This window comes from Glycine soja, unplaced genomic scaffold, assembly GCF_004193775.1.
Source record: "Glycine soja cultivar W05 unplaced genomic scaffold, ASM419377v2 tig00034501_1_pilon, whole genome shotgun sequence".
In the NCBI taxonomy this organism is placed as follows: domain Eukaryota; kingdom Viridiplantae; phylum Streptophyta; class Magnoliopsida; order Fabales; family Fabaceae; genus Glycine; species Glycine soja.
In genome coordinates, this window is record NW_021143924.1 from 4,343 (window position 1) to 22,751 (window position 18,409).

At 35.4% G+C, this 18,409-nt stretch overlaps 1 pseudogene; it reads left to right on the forward strand.

Annotated features, from left to right (window-relative positions):
* The first annotated feature begins 1,505 nt into the window (after positions 1 to 1,505).
* LOC114404423 overlaps positions 1,506 to 18,409 on the forward strand; it is a 30,934-nt pseudogene continuing 14,030 nt past the window's right edge.

Genomic DNA, 18,409 nt, shown 5'->3' on the forward strand with positions numbered 1-18,409 from the left:
AATATATCTCTGTAAATTTTTTTGTTTGTTTTTCGTTCTCACAAAATAGAAATGTGTTATTTTTTGGCCCGAAGTTAGGTTTGGACGAATCCGAACCTAAGTTTCTCATGTGTGTCCACTAAAAATTAGGCACTATCCTACTTTTTCTTTTTCTTTCCCTTTCTCTTTCTCTCTCTCTCTCTAATCCAACGATCCTAGCCTCTCTTCCTTCTCTTTCTCTACCCTTCGTCCTCTTTGTTTCTACTCCGAAGCCTTATTGCCCTTGTCCCTCCTCCTCTCACCTCCATGACAACCTCGATGACAAGTGGTTTGCCTTCCCCTCTTTCTCTCTCCCTCCAAATCTAGGACTCCGACGATGACTTCCTCCTCATCAAGTCGGCCCTTCCACCTCCTCTGTTGGCTCAACCCTGACACTGTGCACCACTGCCTCTTCCTCCGATGGATGCCTCTACATCAACAACCAGATCTGTGAGGGTGTAGGGTGGAGGCTTTGCGGGGGTGGACTTGTAATTTGTGAGCCTGAAATTTGTCCCTATTGGAAGCTTCTTGATGATGCGTTGGGTGACTATGATGGTGTTGTCAGTGATTACATTGAACTTTGCCATCAACACCGTTGTTCTAGCCACCAATTGGGCCCTCAATCTGAATCTCTTGCCTTGGACGTGTGTGGTGGTTTTTGTACAGCCACAAATTGTGATTTGATTTTTTAATTTTTATTTTGTAATTTATGATTGTTTTTAATCACCAAAAATTACATTTAAAATTTAACTAAAAAATGCTACTTAGGTTCAGATGTTCAAGCTTAGATCTTGACAAAAAAATAACATTTTGAATTTTTTTAATATATATACCAGTTTACTAATGTATATATACTTGTTTTTTTAATATGAGTACGTTAACAAATTATACCTAGATATTATCTTAAAATAAACCAATAATATAACTTATTAACACACTTAAAATACACCAATAATATACCTAGATATTTTAATTAATATATAATTAGAGTTATATTATTATTATTATTAAATACTCCAATATTTCTATGATAAAAGCAAATGCACTTTGATAATGAAAAATTACCTTTCTTATAAAATATGATTTTTCTATACTATGATTAATATATAAATTTTTTTAATTCATAAAAATCAAACTCATCAAATAAGTTTATAACAATTCAGTGCTCAGTTGACTAAGTTACACCATAAATGAATACTTTTCCTGCATTCAAATTTTAAGCATATTAAAGTATAGACTTAATCCTTAGTTTAAATTAATATTATAATAATAATATGATCCAAAAACATTGGAGAAAAGAATTGTTAATTTATGTATTAATCTATAAAGTGGATGGAAGTAAAACGTCACAAATTCACAACGGTCCCTTCCTCCGCGCCAGTTAGTTATTGTTTGCCACCTTATTATATGCCACCACTTTCTCCTCTACTCACTCCTTCAACAACACACACATTAACCCTCTCTCTCTCACTCTCTTTCTTCTTCTTCTGTATTCGTTTTTTTTTTGTGTGTTAAGTTTTTTGTTGTGTGTGTGGGAACATTACAATGACGGACATCACTGACGACATAGCGGAGGAAATCTCCTTCCAGGGCTTCGAAGATGACTGTAAATTGCTAGGGAACCTTCTCAACGACATTCTCCAGAGGGAGGCTGGCTCCACCTTCGTTGACAAGCTCGAAAAAATTCGAGTCCTTTCACAGGTTCTCATTTTTCTTTTCTTTTTTCTTTTCACTTAAAATAATTGTTTTTGGGTTTTTAATCAATACCCCACTTTTTTTTTTTTGGTGTTTTCTTTAATGGGTTTTGCTTCTTTACCTTTTCCTAGAATGATTGGAGTATGCTGTTAATGATTTTAACTTGATTTTGTGAATTTTCGGTGATGGGGTTCTAATTTCTTTTTTCTTGTTATATTTGTTCTTGTCGTTGTGATTTCATCACTGTTTTATCAATTAGTCTTTGGTTTTGTTCGGTTGTGGAGAAAATGGGCGAAGGTTGAAACATGACATGCGTAATGCATTTAGACTTTCATGATGCATGCATGTGGGGTTCTTGTTTTATGCAAAGACTCAAATAATGACTGAGCTAAACCTCTTATGCTGGAAATTTAATTGCTTTTTTAGTTAGTTTTTGGGTTCCTCATGTTACGAATGGAATCTTCAATATTCCTTGTTCAGTTTGGAAATTCAATTGCTTTGTATCAGTTACAGTTTTTGCCTTTAGTGAATCATCATTTTGGTTCGTGAAAGTGTAATGCATTGTCACATAAATTCATCCTTGAAATTAAAGAAATTTCTAATAAGTCTCTAGAATTCATTAAGTCCTTAAACATAACTACTTATTGCCATTTTGGTCCCTAAACATTTATTAATATTATCATTAATTCACAATTTTCTTATATTTTTGGACTAATGTGATAGACAGATTGTATTTTCAGGAACTTATTTAAAATTTCCTTAGTTTTAGCTTTTAGCTAGGGACTATATGTAAGAACTAATGTAACAGACTCAAATGGTGGTTTACTCTTTTTTTTCCTAACAAGCAACAGTGCTAACAAGAAATGTAGCGTGTCATCCAATCATGAATTGCCATATAATTGAAAAATTGACCTTTATTCATGTGTGATTTCGTTGGTAATTGGTTAACAGTGTAACAATCTTTATCGCTGGGAGTTGAAAATTCCTTAAGAGTTTGTTTTGGTATTTAGAGTGCTTGTAATATGAGACAAGCGGGAATGGAGGACTTGGCTGAGATGCTAGAGAAGCAATTGGCTTCAGAGTTATCCAAGATGACGCTGGAAGAAGCTTTGCCCCTTGCTCGTGCCTTTAGCCATCATCTTACTTTGATGGGTATAGCTGAAACCCACCATAGGTATACATTCTTGTCTCCAACTATTGTTGTCTTTTTATTCCATTAGTTGATAATTTGTCTTGTCTTTATTTGGCTGAGCTCTGTGCAAAATTAAGCCGCAATCTCTCCAAAATAAGCCGAACCTTTGACTAATAACAACATTGAGGGAATACTATACTTCTTTAATCTAAGATTACCCCAGTATGATAGTCTTGAACAAGTTATGTTTTTGCAGGGTTCGTAAAGGAGGAAATATGGTTCTTGCTGCAAAATCTTGTGATGATATCTTTAACAACCTGTTGCAAGATGGGGTTTCTCCAGATGAGCTTTATAAGACAGTGTTCAAGCAGGTCTGTGGTTTTGTTCCTCATTTCTGGTTAATCTGCATAGTCTGAGACGTATAGATGAAAATAAGTATATGATCTTTCGTTGTCTATGCACTCTGCAAGCTGAGATTAAAGCATGTAATTATTTTCTTTCTTGACAATTATCTTGTTATTAATTTAGTGAAACATTATGTGTGTATTGCCAGGGATTTTAACAGAATCTGGTTCCAATTGCTATTGTCATTCAAAATCTAATTTCATTTATGTTGCCACAGGAGCATGAAATTGTTCTCACTGCTCATCCCACTCAAATTAACCATCGTACCTTGCAATATAAACACCTTAAAATTGCTGTGAGTTGTTCTCTTTTCTGAATATATTAAATTACTGGAGGCTTGAGCCTTTAACTTTATGATATCATCTCTCAAATATTATGGAAGTGTGTTGTCTCTAACTACTTTTTCACCTTCAAGCAGCATCTTTTGGATTATAATGATTGACCTGATCTTAGCCCTGAAGATCGAGATATGTGGATTGAAGATCTGGTACCATTCTTGAACTATTTCCATTCTACTTAACCACCGGTGTTTGTACCCCAAAAGTAAAAAATCCACTAGTTTTTCAGTGTGGTAGATTATCTTTAAATGTGAATGGATAGTGGATTTCCTTTTTCTAACACACTTTATTTCTATTCTCATCAATCATATTGGCTTTTTTAGGTGGGAGAGAAAACTTCAATATGGCAGACAGATGAACTTAGGCGTTCAAAACCCACTCCAGTTGATGAAGCTAGGGCAGGTAAGCTGGTTGAGTATTATATGTTAGATATACTTTACCTCTTAGCTTTAGGCTTTTTAGTTGTTCCTAAGAATGGTCTATGGCCATTTTGACCAAGTGTTCAAGAGTTTTGTCCTTGTTATCCCCAAAGGCACCTACATGAACACATAATAAATCAATCTTTTAAGAGAGAATCCTTGACAATTTATATGTGTTAGGGTATTGAATATCCCTAACAGCAGAGAAAACAAGAGAAACAGAAAATAGAAGAATATACGGAAAATACTGGGAGCAAACTGAATTTATTCAAGAAGGAAACCTTCTTCCAAGGGAAAACCCTTTACAATTTCTAATTCTTCTCTACCCCCTCCTCTAATGAGAATACTCTTATTTATAATATCCTAATCCAACTAATTGATAAAGATAGAATAATAAAGATAAAGATAGAATAATAAAGATTAGATGATAGAATAATAAAGATAAAGATAGAATAATAAAGATAGATGGCCCTAAAGATTAAACTAATAACTAATTCGATCCTATCTCCCGTGTAGGGGCTTTCTTCCTTCTAGAATAGACCCTCCAGATAACTGGTCTATATTGAGATCTAACAATATGTCATCTCTTGCATGATTTGATTCACTGTTAAAAAAAAAAAGAAGTGGAAGAATCCCTTGGTTTATTTATTTTTCAATTCTCCCAGTATTGAATATTGTGGAGGAGTCACTCTGAAAAGCTGTTCCTCATTATTTACGTCGAGTTAGCAGCGCTTTAAAGAAGGTTTGTCATCTTTAATTTATGTCAATTAACTTGTACATTCTTTCTCTTTAAGATTTTCAGTGCAATTTATCTTTCCTTGCAGCACACAGGAAAACCACTTCCATTGACTTGCACTCCAATAAAATTTGGATCTTGGATGGGAGGTGATAGAGACGGAAACCCAAATGTGACAGCAAAGGTAGCATCTTCAAATATCCATTCATGCTGCCTGTACTTTTACTATGTGATTTCATTTTCTCAAATAACTACATGATTCTTTTTCAACACGTGAGAAGTTTTCTAGTAGTGGAAGCATAGTTGAATCTGTAATATCATTATATTATTGACAACCTGAAGATGTCCAGTATTACTGCCTGTCATTTCGGCAAGTGCAAGTTTAATGATGATTGAACTGGGAAAACTGCAGACAAAAATAAATGAGCTTTTAACATGCAAAATATTTGTTTGAATAATCTTCTTGGAACTTTTCCAATATTGTACTTTTTAGTCAAATTTTATATTGTCTCAGGCTAGGATAAAAGAGGTGGGTAATTTTGGGCAGTTGATAGCCAATGTAAAATTACATTGAATGTATTTTAGACATGAATAGCCTGAGAATTTGGTTTTTAACTGAACCCAGTAACATTGTGTGATCCATGTAGCTAACATCACTATTGTTGTTATTGTTCTTTAGATATGGACAGAAAAATGGCTTTTAAAGAAAAATTGGTTTCTGATATTAACTGATCCGTGTTTGACTCCATCAGGTGTGGGATAAAGCTTGATTGTGGTCGGTGTTGATGTTACTACAGTTGAAGGATGTGCTTTGCTGTTTCAATTACTAAAGTTTGTAGCGTGTAATTCAAACATTACGAATAAATTACAAGAAATTTTTTTTCTTACCTAGGAGTGGGATTTTCTTGAAGAATATTTGCGTTTGATTTGACCCTGTTATTCAAATCTGATTGTGTAATTGGTTTTCGTTTTGTTCTTCAGGTCACAAAAGATGTTTCACTTCTGTCAAGATGGATGGCGATTGACCTCTACATTCGGGAAGTGGATGGCCTAAGATTTGAGCTATCCATGAACCAGTGCAGTGATAAGTTGTCAGAACTGGCACATGAAATTCTAAAAGGTTTGTCTGTTTAGTTTTGTGTTTGTTGATATCTTCCAAATGCTAATGGGCATAGCAGTCATCTTTGTTTTATATCATGTGACCTCTGGATACTGTTTGTCAAGAAGTAACACTAGTTCATGTGCACAGGCAAATTGAACCACTTAAAGATAGTATAGTTTTTTATTTTTTTTCTTTATTGTGTTAGATTATCTTGTGAATTTGATGGTCCTTTTGAAACCCTTAATATTACCGTGTAATATTTTGAATGATGATATTATGCTCTATCTATTTATCCTTGAGGCTTTGGTCATTCATTTAATCCCTCTTTGGTCTTCTTTTATGCATTACTTCTTTGGTGCATCAAGGCATTGTCCTCTTGGCTTGGAAATTCCTTTAAAAATTATCCTGACGTATCTCTTTTGTGGCCTTACTAATAACTCAAACTTATCAAAATACGCCTGTGTTTTGCTCTTTTACTTTTCTCTTGTTTCCGTAGACATCAACCTGTCAACTTTTACCTCCAATCCACTTTGTCAAATCTTTTCCAATTGAATGATATGAGATTGACAATAGTTGCATACGTGTGGTAAAAGCTTTGAGGTCTTTTTTATATGTTTCCTCGGAATGTTTTTGCAAAAGGTTTCATATGATGAGGCAACAAAATCTGCTTTTTCAAATGGAAAGTTTTCTTCCGGCATGAAAATAGTTTGTAGATACTACAAAGTATTTTAAACCTTGGTGTGAGTTAGACTAATATAGATACACTATAGTATTTGATGATACACTGCAAGTGAAATGGTCATCCATTTATTGTTCTATTAATGCACTCACAATGTCTTTACATGATTAGCTGAAGATTTTTCTATATGATTTGTTCTTCTAGACTACGCCTTGTCACTGTTATATCCTCAAAGATATCTTTGATACTCTTTCAATCCACTTTTAAGACTTGATGATCACTTCTTTCTCTTCAGAAGGTAATGATGAGGAGGATCACCATGAGCACTGGAATGGATCTATGAGTAGAAGTCAGTCAAAACATCCTAATCAACAAGCTTCACCACTTCCGACTAAACTTCCAGCTGGAGCTCATATACCCTCTTGTGCTTGGCCTGGTACGTATAATTTTTCAAAAAATTGCTGTCTGGTTTTTTGTTTGCATATCCTGTTTTTAACTGGCATGTTCTTTTCTTCTGTAACTGCAAAAAATATTTACTTGTTGAGTGGCTTCTAACTTTAATAATCTTTAACAATTTTTAATTAAGGAATGATGCCCATTGCTGATTGCATGAACAAATGAATTGGAATCCTTCCAATCCTTTGAATAACTTCTCATGCTATCATGCATGAGGAATATAGTGCAATTTTATTCATATGCCGACATATATAAATTCTTGACCCAATCAAATATGTTATTAACTTATTATCTATTAGTATGAAGTTCTGGTTTGAATGTTACATTTCATGTAGAAGAGGGTGGATCTGAGTATCCCAGACACATGCCAGGAGCTGATCACAAGCAACCCAATCACAAGGTAGATCAATTCAGTAGATTTCCTAATTTGCCATTGAATCCTAGATAATACATGTGTACATATATTCACTGATAGGGTGGTGAGACTTCAAGTTCAACTGAGAGCAATGGTGGCAGTCAAAATGTCCGTTCGTCAATACCAATTTTACCAAATTCCAGTTCTTCATTAGTTTCAATGACATACTCTCCTTCTTTCAACTCTAGTCAACTTGTTGCTCAGAGGAAACTGTTTGCAGAATCCCAAATAGGAAGGACCAGTTTTCAGAGGCTTTTGGAGCCAAACTCAGGTTCCTGGAATTGCTCCTTATAGAGTTGTCCTTGAATATATAAAAGATAAGGTATTACTTCTGGTTTACTTCAACAATGCTTCAAAATTGGTTGCATGGACACATGTATTCAGTTTCTGCTGTTTTATTTTGTACAAAACTATGCTGCTTATGTCTTAGGAGTTTTTAGCTTTATAACCTGGCAGGCATGTACTAAATGTGCCCGTGTAGACTGTAGTTTGCAAATGAAATAAATGATATTGCATAACTTTTTGTTTGTTTGTTTGGGTTGGTAGAAACTACATTTTGGTTTAGAAGTGAAGTTCCACGGCAAATAATTTGGAAATATTGGGAGTCCAAAATATTTTCCCGTAAATGGACAATCTAAAACCATATTTTTTTTTTATCTTATCTTTATTTATGTTGTTGGCTTGATTTTTCCTTTAGGGAGAAAGACGTGGTTATGAAATTAAGTCAGCAGAACCACTAAGGATTGATATTATTGTAGAAAACGTTGTGGCAAATAAAGCTCTACGAGATTGATTTCAGCATATATTGATATTTTCTGTATTATTTGTAGATAAAGAGTGAAGGACTTTTGAACTTGAGTCTTGGCACTACGGATTTGAAATTCAATTGCAAAATGTCTTTGTGTAGAATGACAGATAGCAGACACATGGATCATTAATTTATATGCGTTATTAGGAACGTTCCTGGATATGATGAAATCATATTGCTTTTTGGTCAAAGACTGTTAAATGTACTAATCTTGAGATCAATCCTATTTGCTTTGTTCCACGGCTTTCACAGTGAAGATGATTATATAGATAGAACCATATATACGTTAGGATATGCATAGTATGAAAAATATATTTTCCTAGTTTTGATTTGAATATTGTCTGTGGAGGATTTGTATCCTGGGGTGCCATTAAAACTAAATCACATCTACATTTTTATTGAATATGCAGATTTTATATATTGTCTTAATAACCGGTAATATTATCTTTCGTTCCATGTGTTTAGCTTCTGAGAACTCGTAGACGGTTGGAGATTCTTATCGACATGGTCCATCTAAACATGATCCTATGGATTATTATGAAACAAAATATCAGCTTTCGGAACCTCTTCTCCTTTGTTATGAATCTTTATTCTTTCTTTTCTACCCTTTTACCCTCTAATATTGTGCAGAATTATCATTTAGCTCTACATTTCTCCAGCAATTATGTGGATCTGGGGTGCTAGCTGATGGTCGACTAGCTGATCTGATTCGAAGAGTTGCTACTTTTGGCATGGTGTTAATGAAGCTTGACTTGCGTCAGGTATGTTTCAAAGTTTTTTGTTCATTATTGTTTGGATAATCAGTTGTGGCCTGAAACTAGCAGTGTGACAGGAATCAAGCAGACATGCTGAAACCATTGATGCAATTACAAGGTATTTGGATATGGGCACGTACAGTGAATGGGATGAAGAAAAGAAACTGGACTTCTTAACTAGAGAGTTGAAAGGGAAGAGACCACTGGTTCCTCCCAGTATAGAGGTGAGATTGTTATACATAGCAAAGCTTTACAAGCTCTATATCCAGTAGGATGGTAAAACTTTTCATTTTAAGAAAAGGAAAGAAGTTGATATTTAAATTATTTTGAGCTTCTTTTCATTTTTCAATATTATTGATTGAAGTTTGAGAGTTTATTTTGCATAACTTTAGTCTACAACTTTGACTGGTTTACATTACCTATAACTTGGTTTTTTTCTTTTTAGGTTTAAAGTTAAACTCTAGATCTATGAACTTAGTTTATGGTGTAAACCAAGGCTAGTACACTACACTTTGAGGAAGTTCAAAGCCAGCTAAAAGTCAATTCAAACTTTGATACAAATTTACCCAAAATAAGGACTGAAACTCCTTCTGTAACTGCCTATATCAGCAAATATTACAAACATCAACTGGTTCAATTAATCATACATATCTTTTTCCTAATTTCAATTAAGCTCATACCCCTTATCAAAATATCTAGAACAGAACATGCGACTGAAACTGTGTATTAGCACTTCAACATTCCTCCTTGATACGTAAACAGAGCTTCCAAGGAGTGGTTGATTTTCTTGCTCAAGAGTTGTTCAACCAGAATGCATCTATCATACTACACACCTACAAGACCACTTCACAAAAAAAGATGAGAGAGAAAGAGAGAGAGAGAGAGAGAGAGAGAGAGAGAGGAGAGAGAGAGAGAGAGAGAGAGGGCGCGAGAGAAGGAGAGTGACAGACAGAGACAGAAGAAATGAGAGATGGAGCGAAACAGACACGGCGAGGACGAGTGTGAAGCAGTATCGAAACACGGCGAGGACTAGCACAAACAGAAGAACTCCAAACGGTTCCCCTTCAAGGAGATGGAGGAGTATGGATTGAAGGGAAGAACCATATGGAGGGCGACCAGTCAACATTTTCGGAAGGGACAATGACTACGCTGAGGAAGAAAACTGGACTAAGGTGGTAAGCAGAAGATCAATGAAGGTTATGCAGAAATCCTCTTTAGCGGGAAGACAATCACAGAATCTGGAGATAGGGGACAACAACAAACACTATCGCCTTAACTGGAGGAACAATGCCGACATTACCTCCTTTTATTTCACCCATTTCCCCGATGAAGCTAATGAAGAGTTGCTATGGAGGCACTTCAAAAACTGGGGTGACGTACGTGAAGTATACATCGCTAAAAGGCTCAACAAGGATGGCAGGAGATACAGGTTCATGCGGTTCAAGGGAGTCTCGGATGCAAAAGGATTGGAGGTGAGACTGGACAACATCTTCATCAACGATTGTAAACTATTTGTCAACCTTCCTAGGTTCGACAGACCAGTTCGGAATACAGAGTTGCTGAAAAAGAACCCCATTGGGAGGAAGTACACCGACGAAGCAAGTAAGCCCTGCGGGGTAACTACTGGTGCTCTTCGGAGATCATATGTGGACGTGACTAAGGGGGGGTGCCAAGGAGACAAAAGGACAGACGAGGCACAAACACCAACTATTCTGATCAACCCAGATGAAGGCGGGGAATATTGGTGTAACGAAACCTGGGTGGGCATGCTAAAGAAGGTGATGGAGGTGGAAACCTTAGAGGATCGTATCACTTGGGAGTTAGGATATAACGTCCGCACTAAGTTCCTCGGAGACGACATGGTTCTTCTCCCTGGGATGTCCGATGACAAAGCTAAACTCCTCATTCAATCAGAGACGGAAAGCGATGATTCTCTCTTTTACTCACTGGAGAAGTGGACGCCGAAATGTAGACCCAATAACAGGGTTGTTTGGCTCCAACTGTGGGGATTTTCGATACAGGTGTGGGAAATGAAAAATCTCAGGAGGGCTGTAGCTGCTATTGGGGATGTCATCGAGTCAGACGATGACACAGAGGACCGCCGACGATTGGACCGGGCTCGAGTATTGGTGCGGACACCGCTTCCGCCGTTGATAAGGTCAGAGGTCATCGTCCGTGTGGGGGAGCTTGAGTATCGGGTATGGATTGTGGAAGAGACAGGGTTCGAAGGTGGGTCGAACCGGAAAGGAAGCTCGTCGTCCGATGGGTGGTCGGAGATGATAACATCGGACGACGGTGGGGAGGTTGGCGATGTTCTTGACGACACTAATACCAATTTCTCCTTCTCGTCGGAGCTGCCCAACCAGAAATTGTCTCCGTCTCGTACCCAACGGGCAGAAGGAGGGACCGATGTGCGCTGCTGTGATCTTAGACCCCTAGGTAATATCCAGGCAGACGTTACACCCAAAGAAAAGTCAAAAGGCACTGTAGAAGGTATGCTAGGCTCTAGCTTTGGTAAGCTCAACCTAGGGGACAGCTTCGCAGGAACAGAAGAGGAAGCTGCTAACACCAAAGAGGTAACCTGCTATAATACCCTACAGGATGATCAAAGGCACAGGAATCACATAGAGGGAAAGTATTTGAATGGTGGAGCGAAAGTAGCTGCTGACCAGACCTTTATTGGGGAAGAAGAGGGACATGTCACGCAGTCTCTCTCTCCTTCTTTATCGGGGCAGATTCAACAAGGAATTGGGCCAGGTTGCATTAAGGGCCCAATTTCGACTCCAGGAGGGTGTAATAAAGAAGACATCCACCCAGTTGAGCTTTTGGGGGTGCAAGCTGTGCAGAATCAAAAAGAGGGTGGGCTAAGTAATGATTTAGGCCCAATTTTGAAAACTGACGGGTGCCATAAGGAGGAATCCCTACCTGTAATCCAATCCATAAAAGAGAATCCAGACAAGTATTCTAAAGTTTACTTTCGACAACAAAACTCTCTCTTTAAGGCCCGACTCTCACAGATTGAGGAAAAGCATCCTCAGTTTCAAGATGGCATCCTGGCTCTAGCAGATCAACTTGCCAATCAGGATAAGGTCAAAAATCAGAGTTACGTGGACTCAAAAAGGAGGTTAAAAAGCATAATTGAGTGCAGTGATAAGGTGTTGCAAGAGGCTCAACAATTATGGCATCTCGGAGAAAACTTAGGCATGGAGACAGTTACAGATAACCTACATTTCCTTCACAGTTATGCTTCTATGGAGTGTAGAGACAGAAAAGAAGCTAAGGAGTTGGGGAATAGGAAACCTTTTAAATGAATATCCTATCCTATAACATTAGAGGGTTGGGTAAAGGTATTAAGTGGGCCTCTATCAGGAATTTGGTTGGGAAGCATAAGATAGATCTTCTTTGTTTGCAAGAAACAAAGAGGGATTCCATTGACAAGGCACTTTGTCAGGCTCTGTGGGGTCACTCAGACTTTGATTGGAAATGGTTTCCTGCAGTCAATACAGCTGGAGGGCTTCTCTGTGTCAGGAATAACAATAACTTCCAGGTTGATATTAAAATAGCTGAAAGGGGTTTCATCATGTTGGAGGGGGTATGGCTGGTAGAAAGTCAGAGGGTAGTGGTGGCTAATATCTATGCTTCTTGTGAGCTAGAAAGCAAAAGACAGTTATGGCAGAGGCTATATTTAATGAAGAATCAGTCCCAGGTTCAGTGCTGGTGCCTTGTAGGGGACTTCAACTGCATTAAACACCCAGCTGAAAGAATGGGAAGCACTCTTTGTAATGCAGACACTAATCTTATAGCTGAATTTAATGAGTGGCTCGCTGAAATGGAGGTAGATGATATTCCTTGCTTGGGCAAGCCCTTTACTTGGGTTAGGCCTAATGGTTCTTGTAAGAGCAAGTTAGACAGAGTGCTGGTCTTTGATGATTGGGTATCCAAGTGGCCTGATAGTTCCCAACACAACCTTGAAAGGAACTACTCAGATCATTGCCCTATCATTTTGAATTCTAAAAATATTGATTGGGGCCTTAAGCCTTTTAGGGTTTTTGATGCTTGGTTGCACAATAAGGACTTCAATAAGGTGGTGAGGGACTGCTGGTTTGCTAATCAGCCTATGGGATGGGGGGGATATGCCTTGAAATGCAAACTTCAGAAAATTAAGCAAAGGTTAAAAACCTGGAGCAAAGAAAATTGTGTAGACTTGGGCAACAAGGTGAAGCTAATCCAGCATAAGCTGAATGACTTGGAGAATTCCCTCACAGCTCAACCTACTGATCAGCAAGTTCAAGAGCTCAAGAAAGCCCAATCTGACCTTTGGGAGCATTCTATTCTTCATGAATCAATATTGCGACAGAAGTCTAGATGTAAGTGGATCAAAGAGGGAGATAGCAACACTTCCTACTTCCACAAAATCATTAATTCCAGCAGAAGGAGGAATGCCTTGAGGGGGATGCAAATTAATGGTAGTTGGGTAGAAAACCCTGCTGCCATTAAGGATGCAGTTCTTCAGCATTTTAAAGGCAGATTTGTTGAACCTTACCTGCACAGACCCAACTTAGATGGGGTCTCTTTTAATGTCTTGCGTTCAATCCAAAGTGAGATGTTGGTGGAACCCTTCAAAGAGGAGGAGATATCTAGTGCAGTGTGGGCTTGTGGCAGTGAAAAAAGCCCAGGGCCTGATGGGCTTAATTTTAGCTTCATTAAGCACTTCTGGAAGGAGCTGAAACCTGAGTTCCTTAGGTTCTTCTTAGAATTTTATGTGAATGCAGTCTTCCCCAAGGGTCTCAACTCATCATTCATTGCTCTTATCCCCAAGATCAAGGACCCTCAACTTATTAGTGATTTCAGACCAATATCTCTAATAGGCTGTGTCTACAAAATTATTGCCAAAGTACTATCAAATAGGCTTAGCAAGGTTATGAATCATCTCATAGATGAAAGGCAATCAGTTTTTGTTAAAGGCAGACAGTTGCTTCATGGAGTTTTAATTGCTAATGAGATTGTTGAGGAGGTTTGGAGATCTAAAAGACCTTGTTTGGTGTTCAAAGTTGATTTTGAAAAAGCATATGACTCTGTGTCTTGGCATTTCCTCTTTTACATGATGAGAAGAATGGGGTTTCATGAAAAGTGGATTGGCTGGATTAAGGGGTGTCTTTCATCAACATCAATATCTATACTAGTGAATGGAAGTCCTACTTCTGAATTTAAACCTCAAAGAGGCTTGAGACAAGGGGATCCATTGGCTCCCTTTTTGTTTGACCTAGTTGCTGAAGGCTTGACAGGCATGATGAGGGCAGCTGTTTCCAAAAACTGCTACCACAGTTTTATGGTGGGAAAGAAAAAGATCCCAGTCAACATACTACAATTTGCTGATGATACTATCTTCTTTGGGGAACCATCTATGGATAATGTCACAGTTATTAAGGCTATTCTCAAAAGCTTTGAAATGGTATCTGGTCTCAGAATTAACTTTGCTAAGAGCCAATTTGGTGCAATCGGCCAAATCGAGGACTGGTGCAGATTTTTCAATTGAATTGACTAAGATTTTTTATTTTTTCTTATATTATTTAAAATGGGGTTAAATGAAGTCCTTCAAATCAATTATTATATCCAGTTCCATCAAGACTAAAAAAAAGGGTATCTACTCATCTAAGTTTTTTGTTTTTTGGTTTCACAAGAATTCTGAGTGTTTTGTTTCTGGTTTCACAAGAACGACAATTCTTTTATAGAAAATAATATTGTTTAAGGTACTACTGAATTTTTTTATGGATGGTACTATTGAATTTTAAATATATACATTTTTTTTTATCAAGATCTAGTTTGTAGCAAAAAGAATACATCAAACTGCTCCATACAAGCCTATGGCCTATCCTATATAGAGCCTAGGTTAAGCCAAACTTTTTTTTTTTTATAAAAAAAGTTAACCTTATGCATAAAATTTTATAAAAAAAACTTATTTGGTTAAAAGGTAAAACTATAGGTCATTTAAAAAATCTTTTAAATGTAAGTTAAGTAAATATATATTTGTATTAACATTATTGATTAATAAAAAATATTATCAATATGATTTTAAAATAATTATTATTAAAATCAACAATTTTATCATATACGACAATGTATAATTGAAGGAAAATATACTTATATATTAATTTTTAAAATAATGTAATTATCTCCCTACAAAATTTATTACATTTATTTTTACAAGTTTATGACAAGTGTTGTAAACGACTATTATTATCGGTCCCAATAAACTAAATTAAGTCCATTCTATGGTAGTTGATGGATGTCCATTCCATAATGGGGCTTTGTTACACGCACCCAGCATAAGAGATGGTGCACCCATCAAACGAGTGTTGAAGCTTAAGGATTGTCCAATCCATAAGTGGTTCAAATAATTTTTTTTTTATTTTTTTTTCAAAAATGTTTTACAAATTAATTTAAAATTAATGACCCAAACAAGAATCAAACCTTCGAGTTTTGTGTTATTAGCACAACACTCTAACCAACTAAACTAATAAATCAATTATATTATAAAATAATTAATGTCACTATATGTAATACTAAAATTTTTAATATTTAATGCGCATGAAAATTTAGATAATAAATTTTGTAACAATTAATTTTGATCTAACAATTAATTTGTTTACACATGTTCGTAGAAAAACAACCACTAGACCACATGTCATTCACATATTGGATAATTCAACACTGCAGAAGTTGAGTGTTGACTAGCAACATAGTAACAATGAGGTGAAACAAGAGCCTAAAAGAAATAGAGAACAAAAACAAAGTGGCGAGTCGGAGCTGCGGGTGGTGGTTGTCGTCTTCCTCTTGAAGGGCAGATTGATCCTCCTCGGTCGTTGCCGCTCCGCTGTCGGCAACGCCACCTTCACCTTTCTAGGCGGCCACCTCGAATTCGGTCACTCCCTTACTCTCTCTCATATTATGTTTTTTTTTCGTCAAACATTTTGAAAACGAAATAATCGAGTAATGCTTAGTTTTGTTTTTATATTATTATTATTATTATTATTATTATTATTTGAACTTAATATGGGCGTAAAAATAACTTAGAATTTTATATAAATTATGAATTTTTATTATTATTAAACTGACCTTAGTTAGTGCAGCTTATTTTTTTTAAGTGCAAATTTTATTTGTGTTTAGTTTAATTTTGATGCTTTATTATTAGTAAAACAAAATTGTATTATTAATTAAATAAAACATGTTAGTAATATATTTTTTTAAATATTCTTTTAAACATAATCTTTATTATGAACTATTTTTTTAAAAGAGTTTTACTTTTTAAATTTTTAATAAATTTTAAATAAAAAATGTGTTAGAATTAGATGATTATGTTCCTAATACTTTTTAATTAAAGTTACTCTAAGCATTATTTTTAAAGTAATTTTTATAAAATAAAATTAAAAATTATCATTTATAATTAAAACCCACCAAGGTTAGCTGGGTGAAAGGAAAGTTATTAAGTTTGTATGATGTTTTATGTTTAAACTCCATTACTGTTATTGTAGATAACTAAAAAAATATAGTACTTTGTTTAATAATTAAATGATGAGAAAAGAATTATGCATAGATAGTGTAATATATTTTATAGAATCATCTAATCACAATTCATCAGGTATGGTAAGTTTGATTTATTCTATTATTACATAGATATTAAACTCTTAAATGATAGTATAAATATAACAAATTGTTAATTAAATTTATTTTATCTAACTAATTTGGGGGCATTTTAATTTTTCAGGAGAGTTTTGAGGAATGCGCTGCAAGAGAAGTGAAAGAGGAAACATAGTTGGACATAGGAAACTCAGATTTTGACCGTAACAAACTATGTTAGAGCAGCCAAAAAAGTGTCACTATGTGACCATTTTCATGAGGGTAATGGTGGACGTGGATGTAGTTAAAGAACAAGTTCCACAAAATCTTGAACCTACCAAGTGTGATGGTTGGGATTGGTACGAGTGGGATCATTTGTCACACCCTCTGTTTGGGCCTCTTGAGAAAATGGTCAAAGGAGCTTTCGACCCATTTCCAATTTGATTCTGGTAATTGGTATGATTTTGTTTTGTGAGGATTCTTGGATTCTTGGAAATTTTTTGTTTAGTTTAACATATTGTGATGAAAACAATTATGGTTTGAATGGCATTCAGGATGCACGTAAATTTGTAAAACTTCTAATTCAGAAGCAACATTGATAGTGTTTGAATTAGGGTCCATTTATTCAAACCTATTTATTAAAAAATATTCATGAACATTTGTCTTCAAAATATCATGAACACCAAATCCTTTATCTTCAAAATATCATGTGTCTAATCATTTCGTCTAAATGGATGGACAAAATCTAGTATTGTTTTCTTCTAAAGTCAATTCATTAGAAGACATTGTGGACATTTGTTTGGTACATTTGAGATCATGGTCATAGTTAAAAAAAGCATGATTAAATCATTTTTTTCTGCTGGCATTCCAATCTAGGAGCTTGTTTCGAATTTAAAATGGGAGGGAACCATGACTTGAGAGCTTGAGGAATGAGAGTAAAATTGAAAGGAAATCTTAATATATATTTATACAAATCAAGTTGAGTCTTCAGCCAATGTTTCTCGCCCAAACTTAACGAAGGCTTTATGTATTTTTTTTCCAATTTGTTATTGGAATTTTGGCAAGAGTATTAAATCCCTCAGGTAGCAATAGCGATAAATAGAGTCGTCTCCACAAAAACTTGTGCAATAATTAGGTTATTTAATAATAAATTTAATAGACTATGAATTTCAATGTGATTAAGTGATCAAAAGTAAAGTCTTAAAAAAAGTAACTACAAATAGAAATATCATAAGGGGTTAAATTGTAATTTTAGAATTTTCTTAAGTCTTTTTTCGTGAAAACTAAAGTTATCATTTGAAGTATAACTTAATAAAAAGAGATAACAAATTTGCGCAAAAACAAGTTTAAACGATGGAAACATATTTTAAAAAATAGAATATGTTTTTCAAACAAGATCAAATTCAAACACTATGTCAGTTTAAGACAAAAGATAACTAAAAAGAAAGTAAGACACATATTTATATTGGTTTGTCTCTACCATTCAGACTAAGTTCAATTTTTGGTTAGCAATCAAGTTTCACTAATTTCACAAAAGTTACAAGTATTTGTCACGGTTACTTTTAGCTCTCACAACAAAGTTTATCGTCAAGCTTTAACAACCGAATATTCTTTGTCCTACCAAGCCACTGTTGGTTCTATACAAATCAGAAGATATGTTGTTTGATTTGCTAACTGATTAAATCTTAATCATCTTACAAACAAATGTGAAATCTAAGCATTTAGTTTTTTGTCTTAGAGTATTCAAGATGTTTTGAGAGCTTTTCAAACTTTATAAGAATATACAAAGAGTTTTCTACATAAAGAATTTGAATGATAGCGTGTAGGTTCGTTA